This window comes from Cajanus cajan, chromosome 3, assembly GCF_000230855.2.
Source record: "Cajanus cajan strain Asha chromosome 3, NIPB_CcT2T_4, whole genome shotgun sequence".
NCBI lineage: Eukaryota > Viridiplantae > Streptophyta > Magnoliopsida > Fabales > Fabaceae > Cajanus > Cajanus cajan.
In genome coordinates, this window is record NC_138519.1 from 36,809,499 (window position 1) to 36,830,529 (window position 21,031).

At 36.3% G+C, this 21,031-nt stretch overlaps 1 long non-coding RNA gene across 2 annotated transcripts; it reads left to right on the forward strand.

Moving 5' to 3' along the window:
- Nucleotides 1–9,193: 9,193 nt before the first annotated feature.
- Nucleotides 9,194–14,629, forward strand: LOC109793640 (uncharacterized). 2 transcript variants are annotated; one of them, XR_002239343.3, is made up of 6 exons: nt 9,194–9,803; nt 9,910–9,999; nt 10,684–10,772; nt 10,848–10,904; nt 11,192–11,258; nt 12,408–14,629. It is a non-coding gene; the product is annotated as an uncharacterized LOC109793640 (long non-coding RNA). The 2 variants fall into 2 exon arrangements; XR_002239342.3 differs by having other exon boundaries at nt 9,196–9,803; nt 11,192–14,629.
- Nucleotides 14,630–21,031: the final 6,402 nt, after the last annotated feature.

A 21,031-nucleotide genomic window follows, 5' to 3' on the forward strand; every position in this document is an offset into this window, starting at 1 on the left:
CTATTTTTTTTTTCTTTTCTTATCTTGTCTCTTTTTTTTTTCTTTTTTTTTTCTTTTTTTTTTTCGAATTTGATAATGATTTTTTTTTTCTATTTTTTTTTTTTTTTTTTTGCAAGAGACAAGATATTAAACATATTTACACAATAAAAAGTACAAGGAGCCAATAAAATCAACTAGCCAATTCACATGAATCCAATGAGCACACACGCCCCCACACTTGTTCCCAAAACAATTCCAAAGCTCCAAAATTCCCTAAGGTTAAGGTAATCATGGTTTTTCACTTAAGGCTAATGATGAGCTTCAAAACAAAGAAAAGGGATAAACATAGGCTCAAAGGGGCTATCAAGGGATTAAATCAAGGTAAGCTTATTTGGCTAGAGGATCAAGAACAAAATTGCCTTTATCACTTCCATACATGCATATCAATCAAGAATCATCAAAAAGAGTCAAGCCAAGGCACATGTGCAAGCAGTCAAGAGGCATAAAATTTCCAAGAAAGAATCATGAAGGCTCCAATCCTCACACAGGGTATATAAGTCACTTTCAAAACAACCTCTCAAACCTCAAGATAAACTCAACATGCCAAGAAATACAAGAATTCAGTCCATGAAATATTCGGAAACTCAAAACCAAGAGTGAAACAAGTATTTATTACCTATACAGATCCAGGAATTCACAAGGAAAACCAAAAACGTAAAAAATAACAAAAGACCAAAAGACGTAAAAAATAACAAAAGACCAAAACATGATTACTGTTAAGTGCTACTCATCGCCATAACATGATTCAAACTAACACATAACACAACACTAAAATTATTCAGATTTTTTTTTTTTTCATTTTGTTACATCACTCCAAACTGAAATAAAACACAACTGAACACATAAACATACTGAGAATTTATTCCACCCAACACACACACACAAACAAGAATCCTAAGACAAAAAACCATTATTCCCCGGCAACGGCGCCAAATTTGATCGAAGCCGTATCCGATCAAATAAAAACAATTAAATGTAGTACTAGGAAGTGACTCCTAGGTCGTTCTCTCAAGGAATAATGCATTTAAGCCATAGGATTCAAGCAACGGAAATTAAAATAGAGGGGGGGGTTTTGATTGAAAAAGAAACAAATAAATGGTAACCAAACGGTAACAAACAATAAACTAAACAGTTGGATTCCTTAACTAGATAGCTTGACCTCTTATCCTCAATTAATCTAAACATGCAAGTTACTGAGTTAAATTACATTCGAGCTCCTAATTAACCAACTAAGCGAAGATTAATTAAGAATTAAACAAAGTAAGTTGCAGTTAAGCACTTATACAACCCACTTCAATTCTCTATTTGTAAATCTCATCACAATTCACATAATCTTGTTAACTAAGCGAAAACCCAATTATATGACTTGTGAAATTAATAATGATTCGTCAATTAACTAAGCGAAAATCTAAGAACCATTCATTAAGAACTCAAATAGAGATTATGGAATGTAATTCAACTCAAAAACAACATTAAAACACCATTAACCTCAAAGAGACATTGCTATCCACATTAAGAAATCCAACCAAAGCTACTTAGCTACTCATAGCATTAGCTAGTAAATTAAATCCTAAGCTAATCAACATTAAAGCCATAAATTTGAAATTAAATTCGTGTGCAGCAGCAAAGTAAAAGTAGCAACAACCTAACACAATAAAATGCAGATAACACAATAAGTAAAATAGATTGGATCCTTGTTCGGATTGTAACTCTTTTATCCTTGGTTCATAATAAGATTGCTCTGTTAACCACTTAATCCTTGTTCCATCCGAGTTAACCAACTAAGCGAAGATTAACTCAAGATTTCCCTACACGAATTAAGCAAACGTATACAACATCAACCTCTTCACAGATTAAGCAACTGTGTCATTAAGCATAGCCCATTAAGCATGGACATAATGAAATAGAGGTTAAATGAAGAAGAACAAAGTAGAACAGAGACATACAAACATACCCAACCTCAAACAGAGATTACAATCCATAACAAGAAGCCAACCCAATGGTTTTAGCCTTCCATTAAATTTGAACTAGAAATGAAAATGCAAGGAAAATGAAAATGCATTAAATCAAGTTAAAGAGTACTACAATCTAGCCTTCCATGGAGGAGGCAAAGAACAGAATTAAAATGCATACAAAAGGAAAGGACAATAAAACATAAACTACAACTACAACAGAGAAAATAAACTCAAAGAAAACAAAGAGAAGGGAGGAAGAAGAACACCCAAGAGTAACTTATTTGAAGGTGTATTCAGGGATGTCTTACAATGGGAGAGTGAAGGCCTATTTATAGCCTTCATATAACACACAAGAAATATAAAATAATGGAAAAAGCTTAGACAAAACGAAATGGGAGAGTTGGTGGGATGAGTTGGTGGGATGAGTTGGATTCCATTATTCTTTTCCGCACCGAGTTGTTTTCCACCGAATTAGACCTTCTAGATGATCGAATTGGCCGACGGCGCCTTCTGCAAATATTTAGGTCTTTGTCTTAGCTTTCCAGGGCCACCGAGTTTGCACCATTTGGATCACTACAGCCCAAGTTATGCCCTGAAGACCGAGACATGTTCATCAGCCCAAAAACAGCGAAAATTTAGAATAATAATTCCCAACTATCCAATTTGGCCCAACAACACACATATCTATCTAAATCCTATAATTAACCATGAATGGAATGTAAAATAGCTAAATTGAAGGATAAGATACATATCAAATTATGACTTATCAACTTCCCCTCCCTCATTTTGCATACCTTTCTTCATTCTCCACATTCCTTGTTTGTGAGTGCATTCCTACAAAGATTATCGGAAATGGCAGAATCTTCTCGCAAAAGGCAGAGAGCCCCGGCCAGACGTGTAATGACAGATCGACACCGGGACCGGCTACAGCTTATAGAGACGTTCACCATCGAGCCGTCAAGAGTGCTCGACTTTGAGCTTCTCCAAGCAGTGGGCTTGGAGAATGATGTCAGGAACTACTTCGACGCCATAGGATGGGGATTTGTCCTTAATCCACCATCCCAGCTATATTTGACGGCCACGAAGGAATTCTTGGCTACAGTCGGCGTCACGGAGTCGACTAACAGCTATGGGGAGGATGTTTGCGCGGTGGATTTCTGGATGAATGAAGGATACCGCTCGCTGACGTTGGACGAATTCAACGTCCAGGCAGGGTTTTTCAGCCGCACTGATCAGCTGGCATTCCGAGATGCCATATGCGAGTGGCCTGATCAGTGGACTCCGGTTGAGATGTGGAGTTTGCTCACTGGCCGACGGGATTATCATTCAGGGGTGAAGGGCTCCCGGCTCCCGACTGCTCTTAGGATCTGTCACAAGATCCTCACCAGTACTATTCATGGCAGGTCCAAGAGTCCGGAGTCGATTACACGGCCGGATCTGCTGGCCTTATATTGCATGGCCACCGGCCGGAAGGCCAATCCTGGATATTTCTTCCTCGAGCACGTGAAGAAACTTGGGGTACGAGAGGGAGGAGAGTCCAGACAGGGGTACATCTTGGTTGCCCCACTCCTCTCACAACTGGCGGAGACATGGGGATGTCCCGATGGTGCAGAGCCAGGGGCATTGGCGCCGAAGCTGATTGGTGCCTCCACCCTGATTAACATGAAGATCATCGCTAGATCGCCAGGAGGGGGGTTTGTGCGAGTAGATGGCCTCGAGACCTTCGACGACCTCCTCAACAACCTCGACTTTGAGGGAGGCGACGCCCCGCAGCCAGAGGCTAGCACATCACGGTCGGACAGGGGATACTTTGACGCCCGCTTCGACACACTGCAGCAGAGCATTGACACGCGATTCGATGCTTTTCAGCAGAGCATCGACACGCGATTCGATGCTTTTCAGCATAGTGTCGGTACATGGCAGCAGAGTACCGATACTCGACTAGACAGCTTGGTGCAGGGTTTTGACAACCTCTCAGTCTGGCTTCATAGCCACTACCCCACTCCTCCTCAGGATCCGCCGGCCGATGAGTGAAGACCGGATTGCTTCCTTTAATTTTTATGTATTTAGTTTGTTTGGGCTGCGTCCCATCTTTTGATATCTTTTGATTTCTCTCGTACAAAATTATTTTCTATTTAATGAAAATTTCCTCTGTCTGAATTTTAAATTCTCTAGCAATTTAAATTCTGTACAGCAAAAGCCAAAAACATAAAAAAGGCAAAATACCAGAAAAAGCCGAAAATGAAAAAAGGCAAGGATATAGAAAATCCAACAAACAGTTTGTACAGAACAACTGAGCCTGGAGAGGCTTGCCGAAACAATACTCCTCAGTAAACAGAATAATTGAGCTTGGAGAGGCTCGCAGAAATAATACTCCCCAGAAGGAACCTCAACTCATGCTCTTGGATTCAAAATCCCCAGCAAGAGCTATCAAGCAAGATCGTCAAAATCTCCAATGGAAGTACGATCACACAAGCAGTATATCAAGTCAAAGGACTTAAACTTCCTCAGTGAAGATAGCTCTCCAACTCAAGTGTTGAGTGAGGCTAAGCCTGTAGAGGCTTCCTAAATAATACTCTGGGATACATAAGATCCCTCATTCCCCAATCGCCTACTCAAGAGGCACTCCTTCAAAAAAGAGGAAAAATAAAAAAGATCAATAACCATTCCCCAAGCGGAATTTGGCACTCAGCCGAACACTGAACTTCAAATCCCCAGTCGCCTACTCAAGAGGCACCCCTTCAAAAAGAGAAAAAATCAAAAAGATCAATAACCATTCCCCAAGAGGAATTTGGCATTCAGCCAATCATCAAACATCAAGATAATTCGCCTATTCAGAGGCACTCTTTCAAAAAAGAGAAAAAAATCGAAAAGATCAATAATCATTCCCCAAGTGGAATCTGGCTCTCAGCCAATCATTGAACATCAAGGTGATATGCCTAACAGAAGAGGCTAATCAAAATCAACGACAAAATCTCCCAGTGGATAACAGCCAACACAGAGGCAGCAAAATCAGAAAACCAAAAGAGACACCCGAACAAGGATAACCGGGATACTCCACCAACGTCGAAAGGACGTCAGCCAATCATAAGGCACCGCTCACATCAGAAAGAGCATCTTTGTGTCTGCACCCCTAAGGAATCAGAAATTCCCCAGTGGGCACCAACTACGCAATGGAAAGTTGGGACACAAGAACCTATGAGTAACTGCACATCCCCTAGACGGATCCCTGCGTTATCCATCCCTCAGTGGCACAAAAATCAAAAAACAACCGTCGAAGCAGCATCGTGGACTGTGGAGACAGAAATCATCACAAATTCCTGGAAAGGAGATATTCACGCTACCCCCGTCATCACAAACACGGAGGTATGCAGCTTCCGGCTCGAGCAATGAACGAAGCTATCTCTGGAAAGGAGGTACTCACTGCTCACCGTCGTCACAAGGGTACTTAGCTTCCGGCTCGAACAAAGAGTGAAGCTAAGCCTGGAGAGGCGGTACTCACAGCTTCCAGCTTGGGCAGCAAGCAAAGCAAAGCCTGGAGAGGCGAAACTCACACTGCTCACCGTCGTCACAAAGGTGCTTAGTTTCCGGCTCGAACAAAGAGCGAGACTAAGCCTGGAGAGGCGGTACTCACAGCTTCCAGCTTGGGCAGCAAGCAAAGCAAAGCCTGGAGAGGCGAAACTCACACTGCTCACCGTCGTCGCAAAGGTGCTTAGTTTCCGGCTCGAACAAAGAGCGAGACTAAGCCTGGAGAGGCGGTATTCACAGCTTCCAGCTTGGGCAGCAAGCAAAGCAAAACCTGGAGAGGCTACTCGACAATTTTCCACCGGAAGACGCTACAAGTCAGAAGGTCGGCGCATCACCCGGACAATTGGGTCAACTCCTTTACTTGTCAGCCGGTACACCAAAAGGTCGTCCGACTAAGTAAAGGGGGGGCAGCTGTAGACCCCTAAAATTGTCCGGGTCGGAAATAAAACTCGAAGACCCTCAAAGATCGAAGGAAAGTCAGCCAGAAGGACTCCTAGAAGACCATAGGATGGCTATCTGTGGATTTAGAGGTCTTAGAGTAGCTTAAAATAAGGAAGTGGAGGGAATGAAGCCCAATACGGCCGTACTAAACTTAATACGGCCGTATTGAAGCTTCAATATGGCCGCAGTGAACTCAATACGGCGTATTGAAGTTTCTGAAACTTCAATACGGCCGTACTGAAATCAATACGGCCGTATTGAAGCTTCAATACAGCCGCAGTGAACTCAATACGGGCGCATTGAAATTTCTGAATTTCAATACGGCCGTATTGAACTTCAATACGACCGTATTGAAGTTCAAAAATTTCAATACGGCCGTATTGATTCTGTAGCCCGTATTGCGCCTATTCCCTATAAATATGACGTCAATTGGACGTCATTCCACACTTACACACTCAGTTTTGACTCCCTCCTTGAGTATTCTGGGGTTTTTGAGCAGTGTTCTGCCCTAGAAATCTCTCTGGGAGTCGATCCGACGAAGTTCTGGAATTCTGAGGACTTAGCTTGGAGATTCGAACCTAGTCGAAGGGAAATCCTCCGGATTTCCATAGTCAAAATTTCATAGGAGGGAGCGAGCGGGCTTGTAGAGCGAGGGAACGCCAAAAAGCTTCCCAGTTTTACGAAATATATAAAAGCACGCTTCAAAGGTTTCTTCTTAAAGTCCTTCCTTTTACTGCTTTCTGTGTGCATATTTAAACTGTCATCATGTAGATAGTTAATTTATAATTGCTTAGAATAAATAGGGGTAATTTAGTAATTTTACACTGTTATTTTAGAAATAATCTGTCATAGGGAACCCGAAAGGGGCGTTGTGGGGTGCTAACACCTTCCCCACGCGTAACCGACTCCCTTACCCAACTCTGGTTGTAATGGCCGAAGTTGATTTATAAAATCAATTGCCTTATCCCTTTTTCCAATGTTTTGAGTAAAACATTGGTGGCGACTCCACGAACCCTCCTTTTACGAAAACCGCTAATCCATGGAGGGTCCCGCTTGGGATTAACATGGATTGGTGAGACATTTTAATAAATAAATTGGATAAGATCGACAAGGTCTCAGTTTGAGAACAAGTCGTTCTAATAACCCAATACATTTTCAAAACTAAAATAAAAGCGAGCTCGACCGTCCTCGCGACCGCCGAGGCCCGTTTAGGCCGGTGGCGACAGAGATCATGTTCAGAAAAATGATTGTGTTGTAGTGTTTGTTGAAACAAGTAAACAATTAGCTGATATATTTACAAAACCTCTACCAAGAGAAAGATTTAATCAATTGAGAACTGAACTAGGAATTATCAATGAGTCTTGTTTGAATTTATTGTGAATGTGTACTTGAGTTTGATTGCTTGATTGAAATTTGGTTGATGTATGTGTAAAACACTGATATATGATGCATAAAAGAGTAGTTTAAGAGTTGAAATATATTAGGAATGGGTTAAAAGGTTAGAAATAAGAGAAGCAAAACTTCTCTGGAATAATCGATTATTGTAAAACTTAATCGATTATTGTAAGTGAGCCTAGGAGAATAATCGATTATTTGGAAGAAAATCGATTATCTGGGAGAAGAGGAATTCCAGAAGTCTTTGGAATAATCAATTATTTGGGCTATAATCGATTATCTAGGTAGCAAGTATACAAAGAGTCTCTGGAATAATCGATTATTTAGGAAATAATCGATTATTTGGGAAAGTGAGAGGAAATGACACTCTGGAATAATCGATTATTCCAAAAATAATCGATTATTTAGTGCAGAAAGGGTTTTTCAAAGGATTTTACTGATACAAATAATCGATTATTTGTATAGATAATCGATTATTTGCGCGACCCTTGGTTTTCCAGATGGTTTTTAAATGGTTTTATTCGTGCCAACCCCTAACCTCCCACTTCTCTTCATAAGTGGCATCTCTTCTCTACCCCAATCCGGTGCTAGGGCTTTTATAACTTCTAAAGCTTCTTATTTTTCAAATACCCACATTCTCTCAACTTTCACACAAACCCTAACACACTTTCTTCTTCATCTTCTTCATCTCCAACAAAGAACCCACCTTTAACCTCAAAATGGCCTCATCTTCTAAGAGACCAAAGAAGCTTGAAGTCAGGGGGAGCAAAAGACCTCTGCCAACAGGAGCTGAGCAACTCATTTCTAAGTGGTTTGCTGATGAGAAGACCCAAGATTACTATTTTGAATGGTATGCGGGTAGGAGAATCATTCCTCCGAAGACCTTGAAGCTAGAATGGTTCAAGAATGAAGGTTTTAGCTGTGGTGAATGATTGTATGTGGAAGGCTAGGAGGAAGGAGGATGGTCCAATACCATATGCTTTGTTATTATCTAGTATTTTTTAGAAAGCTATTGTGGATCTTAAAGGGGAGAAAAAGATAATTCTTAATGCCTCAAACAAAATTGAAAAATCTTATTTGCATCATATGGAGATGCTGAAACAAGAAGATAAATGGGTATTCAAAGGAGATGTTCCTCCGATGCCTGAACCTACAACAAATGAAGATGGTGTTCCATCTCATGATGAAGACCAGCCACCACAAGTGGAAATTGAACCTGAACGAGAACAAGAACCAGAGCCTAAAACATTTTCTCCGTTTGAGCAAATTATGATTAACAAGCTTAAAGCAGTAATGGAGATGTCAAGGAAGCATGAGTCGTATTATTCTGGCATTCTTGATCGGTCTGATAACCTTGATCATGAGATTGCACGAATTAAGGCTCAGCTTGGAATGCAAGAGGACTCAGAGTGATGATTTTAGGAGCTTTAGTGTTCTATTTTTAGAAGTTTTAGTTTAAATTTCTGGTTTTAAATTTCATTTGGGTTGTAATCATGTTAATTCCTGAACAATTTTCTTATCTTGGTTTTATCTTGTTTTGAACAATTTAAATTCTGGTGCAATATGAATTTCATTGTGATTATATTGTGTTTGGGATGATTTGATGATGGAAACTTTGATTTGGTTGCAATATTCTGGTTTATATGTTGATGTGTGCAAATAGTAATGCATATTTGTTATGTTTGTTGTGATGCTTACACTACTACAAAAGTAATTTTCTATGACGCTATTTCTACATCGGTTAGCATAAAAAAATGTAGAAATGAAAAGCAGTGGCTGTTTTGTAATTAAATGAAAAAGACTATCATATTTACATCGATTTTAAAGATAAACAATGTGAATTCAGAGTGTTCTACATCGGTTTAAAGAGAAACGATGTGAATCCAGAGTGTTCTACATCAGTTTAATTTGAAACCGATGTAATGTTCCATGTACTTCATATTCATGTAAAACACCTCTACTTCTTCGTTCGCCCAAACCTTCTCTGATCTCATATCATTTTCCACAAGCCTTTCAATAAGGAGCAAGAGGAGGTCTTGTGTCGCCCTCATCGACAAGCTCGAAAAACTCCACCAATCTCTTGCCACTACTTTGGTGGAAAAGATTGAAGCCTCAAGGAAGGCTCACTACCACGATGCAAAAACCCTAACTAAGAGCCCCAAATCGAGAAAGCCATTGCGCTCAAACGACATAGTGACAACCGACAATTATAGCTACAAAACCCTAGAATAGAGAAGCCAAAGCAGGTGGAGCATCTCGTCAATGCATTCTTAGGCCTTGCCAAGTCCTCTTTTGTCTCCCTAGATTTGAAGGCATTCTCCGTCGTGCTTGCCCTCTCCTTCCTCCTCCTCTTGACACTACTTCCTGTCGCAACAAACTTCTCAGAGTTGATTTCGTGCAAGGAGTCAAAGCAAAACAAGTGTGAGTTGGGTGTTGAGAAAAAGGGTAAGCTTTGATTTTTTTCGTTAGGCTAATTTTGTGAACATTTAAAAACTTCTCTTTTACTTTTTTGTTTGTTATTGTTAACATTCTTACTATTATTGTTGTGCAGATGGTACATAATCAAGGTTATATACCATGAGATGTGAGGATCGTGATGACTCCTATCTTGGGATTCCTGCACGGGTTGTTCAATATGAAGGTTAAATTAATATATTCCTAATGTTTTCATATGTTAGTGCTTCATTGTAGTTTTTTTCTTAAGTTTGGCTTGATATTCATTGAGAATTTGGTATTTAACTGGGCTCAATATGATAAGGATTTTTTTGTTGTTGTTGACTGTTGGTCTCCTATAATAAACTAATTTAGTTTAGTGAAATATATTTTTTTGGTTTATGAGATATCATGTCTGTGATGTCAAGAGCTCATTCTTGTGAGTGTGTTTGGGACTTCCCACAAGCATTTTCTTACATGAAACCTACTAGTTGTTTCGTGTAGGTTTATTCGATTTATACTTCAAACTTAAAAGCAATAAGTTGTGATGAGTGTGCTAATTAGTTTGTCTTGTTGAGGTTTAAGATGCAAGTTTAATGTATATATATCATTCATTCTACTTTGTCGAAGTTGTAGATATCATTTATTTAGCTTGGAAATAAAGAAGTTTTTCAAAATAAATTTCTTTAGAAGAAAAACCCGTCTCAAATTAGCCTTAAATTGGTGTTTTTTTTGTCTATTTTATGCTTAAGGAATACAGAACAGAACTTTGCTCTTGATTTTGCTTGTGGGAGTTGTTTGTTCAAGCGGGTCCTGTTAGTATGTTATTGTCATTCATTCATTTTCTTAGCTTTAACTTTAAATAAACTCACTCTCTTTAAATTTGTCTCAGTTAATGTCTATGTTCCCAAAGATAGAGTCACCAACCACCATCAGGGTTATGGATTTATTGAGTTCCAGAGTGAAGAAAATGCTAACTATGTGAGTATTTGGAAGTCGCTTCTCTAAACCTAACATATTCTCGCTAATTTTTCTTTTCTTTTTCTTCTATTGCAGGCCATCAAGGTGCTTAACATGATTAAGTTTTGTGGTAAACCGATCCGTGTCAACAAGGTATTCTACTATTTGTATGTGGTGTTTAAGTATGGAATCATTAGAGTGTGAATGCTTATAAGTTATACAAACTCTACTGTGTTTGTATAAATCTTAAATCTTGAATTCTTTCTTAAATATTTTTGTCATATCAGTTGGAACCTATCACGTGGTAATCTTGTCAACACTGTTTTACAGAAAAGATACCCCCACCCAATTTTTGAGCTGTGTCTATCTTGTATTCTTTTCTGACTTGTATGAATAAATTTACAGAGCAAGTCTTTTGACATTTTTGCTACTATATGTAGGACTGCTGATCATACTAAATGGGTTGGTTCTTTTTACACAAAGCAAGACTTCATAGATGTTGTAGAGGTATCTATTTTGGTTTGTTTGACTAATAATATTATTCATATAGATCTTTGATCCAATTGGTATGATCGTAAATTACTTCTAACTACTAATTATTATTATTTAGCACTAAATTTATTCTTCAAGCAGTAACTAAGCCTATGAAGTAAAAGCATAAAGCTATGCTTTTAGTCTTGTAGATACTAAAATTAGCTATAAGAAGATATAAAGTGAACTTACTAATTTTTCCCTACTTTTTTTGTCAACATTTGCTTCTTTTTTCTCTGATTTTTGTTTCATAAATATTTTTTTATCTAAACATCATAGTATCATCAAGATGCCTTTTGAATATTCAATCAGAAAAATCTTTGTTTGATTGCTAGTTTTAATTTGTCAAGAGGACATAGCAGACCCTTTTGGTTGGTGGATAAAATCAAGAATGCTTAAAAATGACTTACTGGCTTGTGGGAGTACTGCTATTTGCTAGCATGTTTTCCCTTTTTATTAATTGTATTTATTTCTACTGGCTTCACAATTTGTAAACTGATTTCAATATTCAAGTATTTGATTTTTTTTGTTCTTTCCTTTTCTTTTCTCATTTGCCTTGATAATTGGATAGGGGATGGGGTGAATAATTGAATATCTGGAGTTTATTTATTTGGTGTTAGGTTAGCTTTTACATAACTTTACCTTATTTTAGTGTTGTATTGTAATAACTGCAAGGGGAACTCCGGAAAGATATTTTGTTATAATTGCTGTTATAGATCAATTTTCTATTCCTTTTCATTCTAAATCCTTCAATATATAGGAGTCCTTTTGCCATGGAGCAGAGCCATCCTTGTGTTTCATTTCTAATTTCCAATGAAAATGAATAATAAAAGTTAATACAGAAAAAAAACCTAAATTTTAATCTAAGTAAACCCAGTGGACTAGTAGGAAAGGAGAAAGTGGTTCACTCAATAGATAAACTAAGGGAATTTTGCTATCATTTCACATAAATATTTAAAATTTTAGTTTTTCTTTTTTAAAACACAATTCCTATATCTGTCCCTTGATATATTGAGTACATCTTTCTTTGGCAATATTTAAATTTTAGTATTTTAAATGATTTTTTTGTTTTACTAATTATTTGTAAAATTTCCCAGTATTCTAATTGAATTGTCTACTTCCAAGGTATTTATTATCAGTATTCTTGAAATTTCTACTGACAATATTTAGAGGAGCAATGAAGGGAAAGCTTATTGTGAAATGTCCTCTCTCGCATGAACGTGTACCAAAATACCAAATACTGTACAAGGATGTTTAAAAAATAAATTCAATCTCTGCTTCCATTTTTATTTTCATAGGGGTGGGGATAATTAACTTGAAAATACTCCATTGGTAAATATTGTTTTGTTTTTGTTCTTCTCTTCCTTTTTGCTTAGTATGTGCTTGGCTCATTGAGTTGAGATCTTTTGTATATATTGAATTTTTCATATTATGCTGCTTTCATGAAATAAGAGTCGGTCATTCTTTTATTTATTTATTTTTTCTTTAGAAAGAAAAATATGTACCTATATTTGTTGGATTGTAGGTCCAGGATCTGTATGCTGACTTGCGAGCGTGATATATTATATGTATTTATCTGATTTGGATAAGCTTGCATGAAATTGGTGTTAGAACTCTGGAATTGCATTGTGAAAAATAATATTTACATAGCTTTTCAGCAAACTGTATATCACGCAAAATGAAAATAGAAAACGTTGATCATTGCGAGCATTGTTAAAAACAAGCATGATTTTTTTTATAAAAAAAATGCAATCTACATCGGTTATCTAAAGAATAGATGTAAATTTATGTATAAATATATATTGGTTTTCCTGATAACCGATGTAAATTTATGCATAAATCTACATCGATTCTCAAGATAACCGATGTAGAAGGACATAAAATTTCTAAGTCACTCTATTCTACATCGTTTTTAGAAATGATGTAAATGTCTTCGCAGAACCGATGTAGAATATGCATCCTATAGTAGTGTTAGCTAATGTATCATGTGGTATGAAATTTTCTGATACAAATTATGATATTAGTTTGGATTAATTGGAACAATGTCTATTGTGATGTTGTTGGACTAATTTCTTGGTATTAAGTTGGTCTTGTGGCATTAATTTTTGAGCAAAGGGTTCTTGTGCATAATTCAATACATAAGAAACCTGGACATATGAATATATCTTGTTGTTTTTGATGATGTCCAAAGGGGGAGAAAGGTTTTTGAGTTTGTTTTGCAGGACTTAAAATGTGAAAATACTAGTTTGCAAAACAAAATGGCTTGTATGGTTTGTCATCATCAAAAAGGGGGAGATTGTTGAGATTCATGGAGTGGTGAATCAACTCAAACTTGGAGTATGAAAGTTTTGATGATAACAAAAGGAGGATTTTGAGAATCAAAAGCTAACCAAGGACATCAAAAAGTCAAAAACAAAGTCAAGAAGAAAATATGGCTACTATGATGTGTAATAGGGATAGCTCATAAGTTTTATTATTTTGTTTAGCTTATTTTGCATGTGTGTGCTTTGTGCATGAGTCAATCTTCATCTAATTTGAATAAGAGTGAGTATGATGATGAGTTAGATACCTGAAAAGTTATTTTGAGATATAAAACAGAGTTTTTGAAAACTGACTCAAAATAATCGATTATCGTTAAATATAATTGATTATTCCATCAACAGGTGAAAAGGATGCCTTGCTGTAATAATCGATTATTTGTGAAATAATCGATTATCCCAGGAAGCACTCTCTAGAATAATCGATTATCCTGCAAAATAATCGATTATTCTGTTCTTGGTTGATTTCTAGAAATCATGAAGAACAAAATAATCGATTATCCTTTAAAATAATCGATTATCTGGTTCTGAAAATTTTATAAATAGTTTTCACACTTTGAAACTTCAGAATAGATAATGAGTTAACAATCAAAAAGAGAAAAATGTTATTGTGAAGTCTTTGTGACCTTCTTGGAGTGTTTTCTTTGTGAAACCAAGATGTAAAACGTTTTTTGAAATGCTTTGAAAAAGATCATCATCATCATCACATTCTTGGAAGAGAAAGATTGAGATTTGCTTCTGAATTCAGAGTCTGATTTGTTCAGCTTCCAGGTGAATTCGTTCCTTTAATTCTTTGTGAATAATCTTAAATCTTGAGTAGGTGTCTCAAGTGGTAAGGAATTCTTGTAGTGGGTTTCTACAAGAGGTTCTTTCTTGGGGTCAAGAAAGTGGTTATCTTGAATGTAGGAGTATATGCATGTGTGGTATGCTTGTAAAACTTCTTCAATGAGATAGTGGAACAAATCTTGATCAGGTTATGATTGAGGAATGGATGTAGGTCACATGTGGAGTGACTGAACCAGGATAAAAGACTTGTGCATTCTTCTCTTACCCTTATCTTTTACGTTGAGCAAAATCTTGGTTGAGTGTTAAAGTGAATAATCTTGATTAATATGTTTGTATGCACAACATTGATTTAAACTGAATCAAAGTGTTGCATATTAAGTGTTCTTAACATTGAACTTTATCAAGATTAATCAATAAAGCATATAAGACTCATTCCCATTAGCAAGTCTTTCAAGAAACTTCTTTGAGAATTCATATTAGAAAAGTTTAAATTGAAATAAAGATCCTTAGAACTCTAAAAAAATTTTAGGTGTCATAGAATCCAATTCACCCCCCCTCTTGGATTGAGCCATTCTTTTCTAACAATCTCCACCTTGAGTAAAAACCCTAGGAGTGACCTTCATCTACCTTGGAGTGAGCCAATCCCTAGAGTACCTCTCAAGCATTCCATCAAACATCTTTTATCTTTCCTCCATTTTCGGTCACCTCCATCATCCAAGGCTAGGCCTTTGAAGAACTAAGATCCGCGGAGTCTAGGAGTGCTCTCATTGATCATCCTTCTTCCATCAATGTTAGGAGGTCTTCCATCAAATCTGGTGCTATAAATTAATTTGCATGAACATTTGGCCCTAACATTTCACCACACAACTCACCAAAAACAAAATCAGTCACATACAATGATGGAGGACCATCCTTTGGAGCTACATGTGGGGCTCACCACTAGGTCCATGGCCAGGAGATTAGAAAAGGATAGGGGAGCTAACACCCTTAGAGACATGCTCCTCATAATTTTAGAGTATTGATCATTCTCCTATGTCTTATTAGTATAAGATTTATTTTTATTCCTATTTTTCCCTTGTCTTTAATTTCCTATTTTACTCTTGTATTTTGGGGTACCTTAGGCATAGGATTTATTTTACTTGTATTTTCCATTTTACCCTTGTATTTTGGGGTACTTTAGACATAAGATTTATTTTTACTTGTATTTTCCATTTTACCCTTGTATTTTGGGGTGCCTTAGGTTATAGTAATTTATTTTGTATCTAGGGTATTTTATTAGGGTTGGGTGACTAGACCTAGACGTGTTTTTGATGATCATTGGAGTTGTTTTTGGACTTGGAAAGACTTTGGCCCAAGAGGAGGGCACCTAGGTTTCATGGTCTTATTATGCAACTAGTTGTAGCTTAACCAAGCCAAAGATTCCATCTTTGGCCACCAAGTAGACATCGCATTAGGGTTAATTTAATTAGGGTGCATTTGGAGTGCATTTGGCTTGCGTTGCTTGGCCATGCACTCATAAATGCAACCCTAATTCCTTCTTCCCTTTTATATACCATAGGCCTCCCACCTGATAAATACTTTGGATTATTATGATATTGAGTGAGCATTTCATGCCTGAAAATATTATCCTTAGTCATTAGGTTAATTTCGGCTAACCTACTCCTATCAAAACCCTTGGTTAGTGATAAACCCTAGAGTGGCCTCCACCTTCATCTTGGAGTGTGCCAACCTTCCATGATAGCATCCACCTTCACACCCTCCTTCCTTCGCACCTTGACTGTCTCATTTCCTTCTCGGTGACTAGAAGATCGTTGATATTCCATGATCCTTGGAGCAAGGTGACCATTCCATTGAAGCATCCATCCATTAATGCAAAGTGGTTTCCATCACACAATCACATAACGAATTGATACAAAAACTTCAAAAAAATCAACAAACAAACTCAATATTAAAACAAAATCAACAACAACTTGCCTCACAAAGCTAATGTGCATGTACACTAAGACTATAGCAAGCGAGAGAGCAATCATTGCTAAGGAATATTTCATATGTGACAGAAGCTTAAATAGGGTTCACAATGCAATTGAAACACATGAAAAAAACAAATAGTCCATAGGAATTATAAAATCAAATGCACAATCACAATATCATAAAACTAAAACAAGATCTTGTAAATCAAAAGGCATATAAAATATTCTTAGTAAAAAAAGAAAACATGAAACCAAAGATGCTCTTGCCAATGAAGCCCTAAACCTTCAAACTCCTTTAGAAGGTTAAAAATAAAAATGAAATTGAAAAGGAAAAGAAATTTAGGATTGCAATAACTTTTTTTCTTTATTTTTTTAGCTTTAAATGAATGAATATGAGGGGTGCTTAGTGGAACAAGAATACCACTTGAGAACCATAGATTGCAGGATATGCCATCAAATTTGCTAGTAGAACTACAATTCAAAGTTAGGGTATGCACAAGAAAAAATGAATAAGAAGAACATACCTCTCAATGTCAATGTGAGATAAACCAAGCAAAGTGTTGGGTTCACTAAAGATTTTGGGTTACAAGAGGGAGAAGACAAAATAATTTTTGAAGAAGAAGGATAAAAGGGTTTAATAGAAAATAATACATTATTCTAATTAGAATTAATGTAGAAAAAATAAAAATTGCATCGGTTATAGTTAAAACTAGTGTAAGAAAATATAAATAATTATTTAAATGCCACTGTCTCACTTTCTTCATCAATTATTTATGAATAGATGTAAAGAGGTTGACATAAAATAATACCTTTACAGTAGTGTTTTCCTAATCATCAAGGTTGACTCTCACTATCACTCACTACCTCCTTTGATGGGCTACAAATTGATTTGCAAGTTCCAAGTATGACTTGCTCATACTAGAGGAACCGTACCTTCTTTTTTTCCCTCACTGGTCCCACACTATTATAGTGTGTTGCATGCATGATGCCATCCTCATGATAAGTTGACATTTTATTGACAAAATAGGAAACCAATATGTCTCTTGATAGTTTACAACTTGCTTATTCTACGGTCACATGTTGACAAACTTCATGTGAAGTCCCACATCGGTTAGGAAGGAGAACGAAGCATGCCATATATATGGGTGTGGATACCTTCCTTGTGTGGACGCGTTTTGGGGTGGCATGCGTGCCATTGCCAGAAGCAAAACCGTGAGGGCTGCGGCCAAAGCGGACAATATCCACATGCGGGTTGCTGGGCTGTTACATTTGGTATCAGAGCCGGGACCCGGGCCGGTGTGCCAGCGAGGGCGCTGGACTCCCTTGAGGGGGGGTGGATTGTGAAGTCCCACATCAGTTAGGAAGGAGAACGAAGCATGCCATATATATGGGTGTGGATACCTTCCTTGTGTGGACGCGTTTTGGGGTGGCATGCGTGCCATTGCCAGAAGCAAAACCGTGAGGGCTGCGGCCAAAGCGGACAATATCCACATGCGGGTTGCTGGGCTGTTACACTTCACACACTTGGATTTCTCATTATCTGCACTATTATAGTGGGGAAAAATGCATCGACTCCTCAAACTTGACAATGTGCTTCAGCATTGTGCCATCACCCTACTTCATCTCTAAAAACTTATCTTCTTCATATTCTTCACATCTTAAGGGAAATACTTCTAAAAAAAATCCTTTTAAAGTTATTCTATTAAACTAGAATTCCTTTTGTCATCATCCTCTACAAGGTTTCAACCACTAGAACCCAATATTTTTAGACAACTTGAAGGCATAAAGCGATACCTTTCTAACATTAGGGAACTCCAAAGATTGAAAGATCTTTTCCACCTCATAGATCCACTCTATAACCCTATCAGGATCCTATCCACCTCTAAATATGACACCTTTATACTCGACAACATTGTAAATAAATATTTAAAACAAATAGTACATTTTAAATGGTATTATTATAAATACTTTCAACCTAACCTTATAAGTAAAAGAGTTCACAATTCTCTTAATAAACTTCTTTAATAAAAAGATGAATAAATGCCATCATATATCCAAAACAAGGCACAAAATGCCTTTGGTACAAAACTCCTAAGATTAAAAGAGGAAACATCATATAATAAAATAACTATAACAACAACTAAGAAAGCATAAACTCTTAGCCCTAGTGTCACACTATGAGAGAAAGACCTAAAATATTCAATCAAGTATTGGGCTTCTCTACCATTATACTCATCCTCTTATATTGACTCTACTCCTGTAAATGGTGATCAACTCAAACACACACAACAACAAAATTAGAAAGTGAAAATATATCTCATCAATGTACAACACATATAAAGAAAAGGGATAACATTAAAGACATACATCATAATCATGTTTTCATGCATATAATTATTTGCATTCCTATCATTCAGAGCCATACTAAACAAAATACATCTATCACTCCATATTCAACCATCAACAATAACCATTCATCTCATTCAAAATATTTCAATCATATAACAAGACTCGTGCAAATGCATGTACTTAACTTTATATGCATGTCATACCAATATTCTCAGCATGACCAACTCAAAGCAAACTAGGAGCCATGGAATGAAATCACCACACACTGAGTGACCCCCTAATCCATTATCAACTAGGGGATGTCTAATAGGATTCATTTGAAACGTTACATTTGGCCACAATTACCTCACACTCCCACTTAGAGGCTCCCTACCATAATACCCTCAAAGTCTAGGTAGATGACCTTTGAGACCCTCCTACATAAATTCACAGTACTTAACAAACATGATACTTGGACTCTACAACGAACAACATCACAGCATAACATATTCAATGAAAATTGGTGATACTTGCTAGACCATAGCCTTGGATCTCTCCACAATACATTAAGCCTTACTTGGATGTCATCAATGCTAGCTGCAATCTAAACTTACAAATTTACCATATTACCACATCAACTCATAATGACTTATTATATCATGCATCACCATATTTTCTCATACATCAATGCCATCTCATATACACTTCATCAACACTATCTCATACATACATCACTACTATACATTTTCATTATTTTTTCATCACGTATTATAACATCAATATCATAACATATCCATCATAATATCATCATCATCGAACCTCAAACATCATCATCATTGAACATCATCACATATCATAACAATATACATTACCATTACCCATACTCTCCTCATCATTAATTATTATCGTCTCAAATATTGTCATTCACCAAAACCTTAAATGTTGCATACAACATTCTTAATTCAAATGTCCACATTTCATCACATTATATCACACATAACCATCTCTTATCACAAATAGTCACTTAAATAATAGAACAACTCGCCATTATAATCCACAAATTATCTCTTATAACCATAAGCTTTTATCACATCATGTGATGTTAAAGTAATATCTATAATTGTGCCTATGTCATCAAGTTGATCTAAATTTTATTAGAAGTTAAGATAATTATCTACAACTTCTATATTGACCTCAATAGGTGATTTTACTATGTATTATTTCGATCATCTAAGTTCCCTCGCAAGGATTACAAGTTCCAAATATTACTTTTTTTGCATTAAACTTGAGTCTCATTTTGTGACTCACATCACTCGATTGTTTCTTAATATTTTTATGTGACTCTCGATTATAAACTATAGTCTCAAATGTGTACTTTCCAACCCAACAAATGAAACTCTGTTTTGTTAATCACATAAAGAGAAATCACCTAAATATTAAGGCATGTTCATATAAATTTTTTTAAAATTAAACAAAATGCACTAAACTCCCGAATCATATATCTAACCCTAACCCCCAATACACAAATCAATTTGAATCAATCTTCGTAATTCACGAATTTACCAAGATAATTAAGGTGATAGATCAATTTAAGATCATACAAATATGCATCCACAATGATTCAATTAACATCTTAAGAGGCTTAGGGGTCACTTCACAACTCTATTCCTCACACTTGCTAATGAATGAGACATTCTTACTCTCCTTTATCTCGAGTGACAACTCTTACAAACGTCTTCTATGTAGCTTCAATTGCTACTTCGTACCTTTTCTAGGTTCCCCTCTACAGGTGCTCTTAGGGTTAGAAAAATGCTTAAGAAAAACCAAACTCTTATTTTTCTATTTTTAATAAGCATTCAAGTTGGCCTTATAATCCTATCCAAACTCTTTTATCCATTTAAAGCATTTATTTATATTATATATTTAATAATTAAATTAATTAAGTCTATACTATAATTTTTTATTAACACAACTCATTTTATTTTATTTTTAAAAAAATTGAAATATTACACTAATCCAGATCAATTTGAGATCGTGAGAATTAGTTATAGTGGAAAAGATAAGATCCATTTGAGATCAAAGGTAAGGATTATTTAGTAACTTAAACTTAATTGCCATTGGATGAAATTAAGTGGAAAAGAAATTCCTACTACAATATATTTAATAAAATGTAGTAGGTTTTTCTAGCTAAAAGGGCATCTAGAATTTAAAAAAAAAACTTGGGGAAAAATTCGACTTTTAATTCAAAAAATTATATTGAAATTTGACTTATTCATGATAATACTTTTGAAAAAAAATAGTCTTGATTTAATATTAAATCGATAATATTTTCAAATTAACATAAATA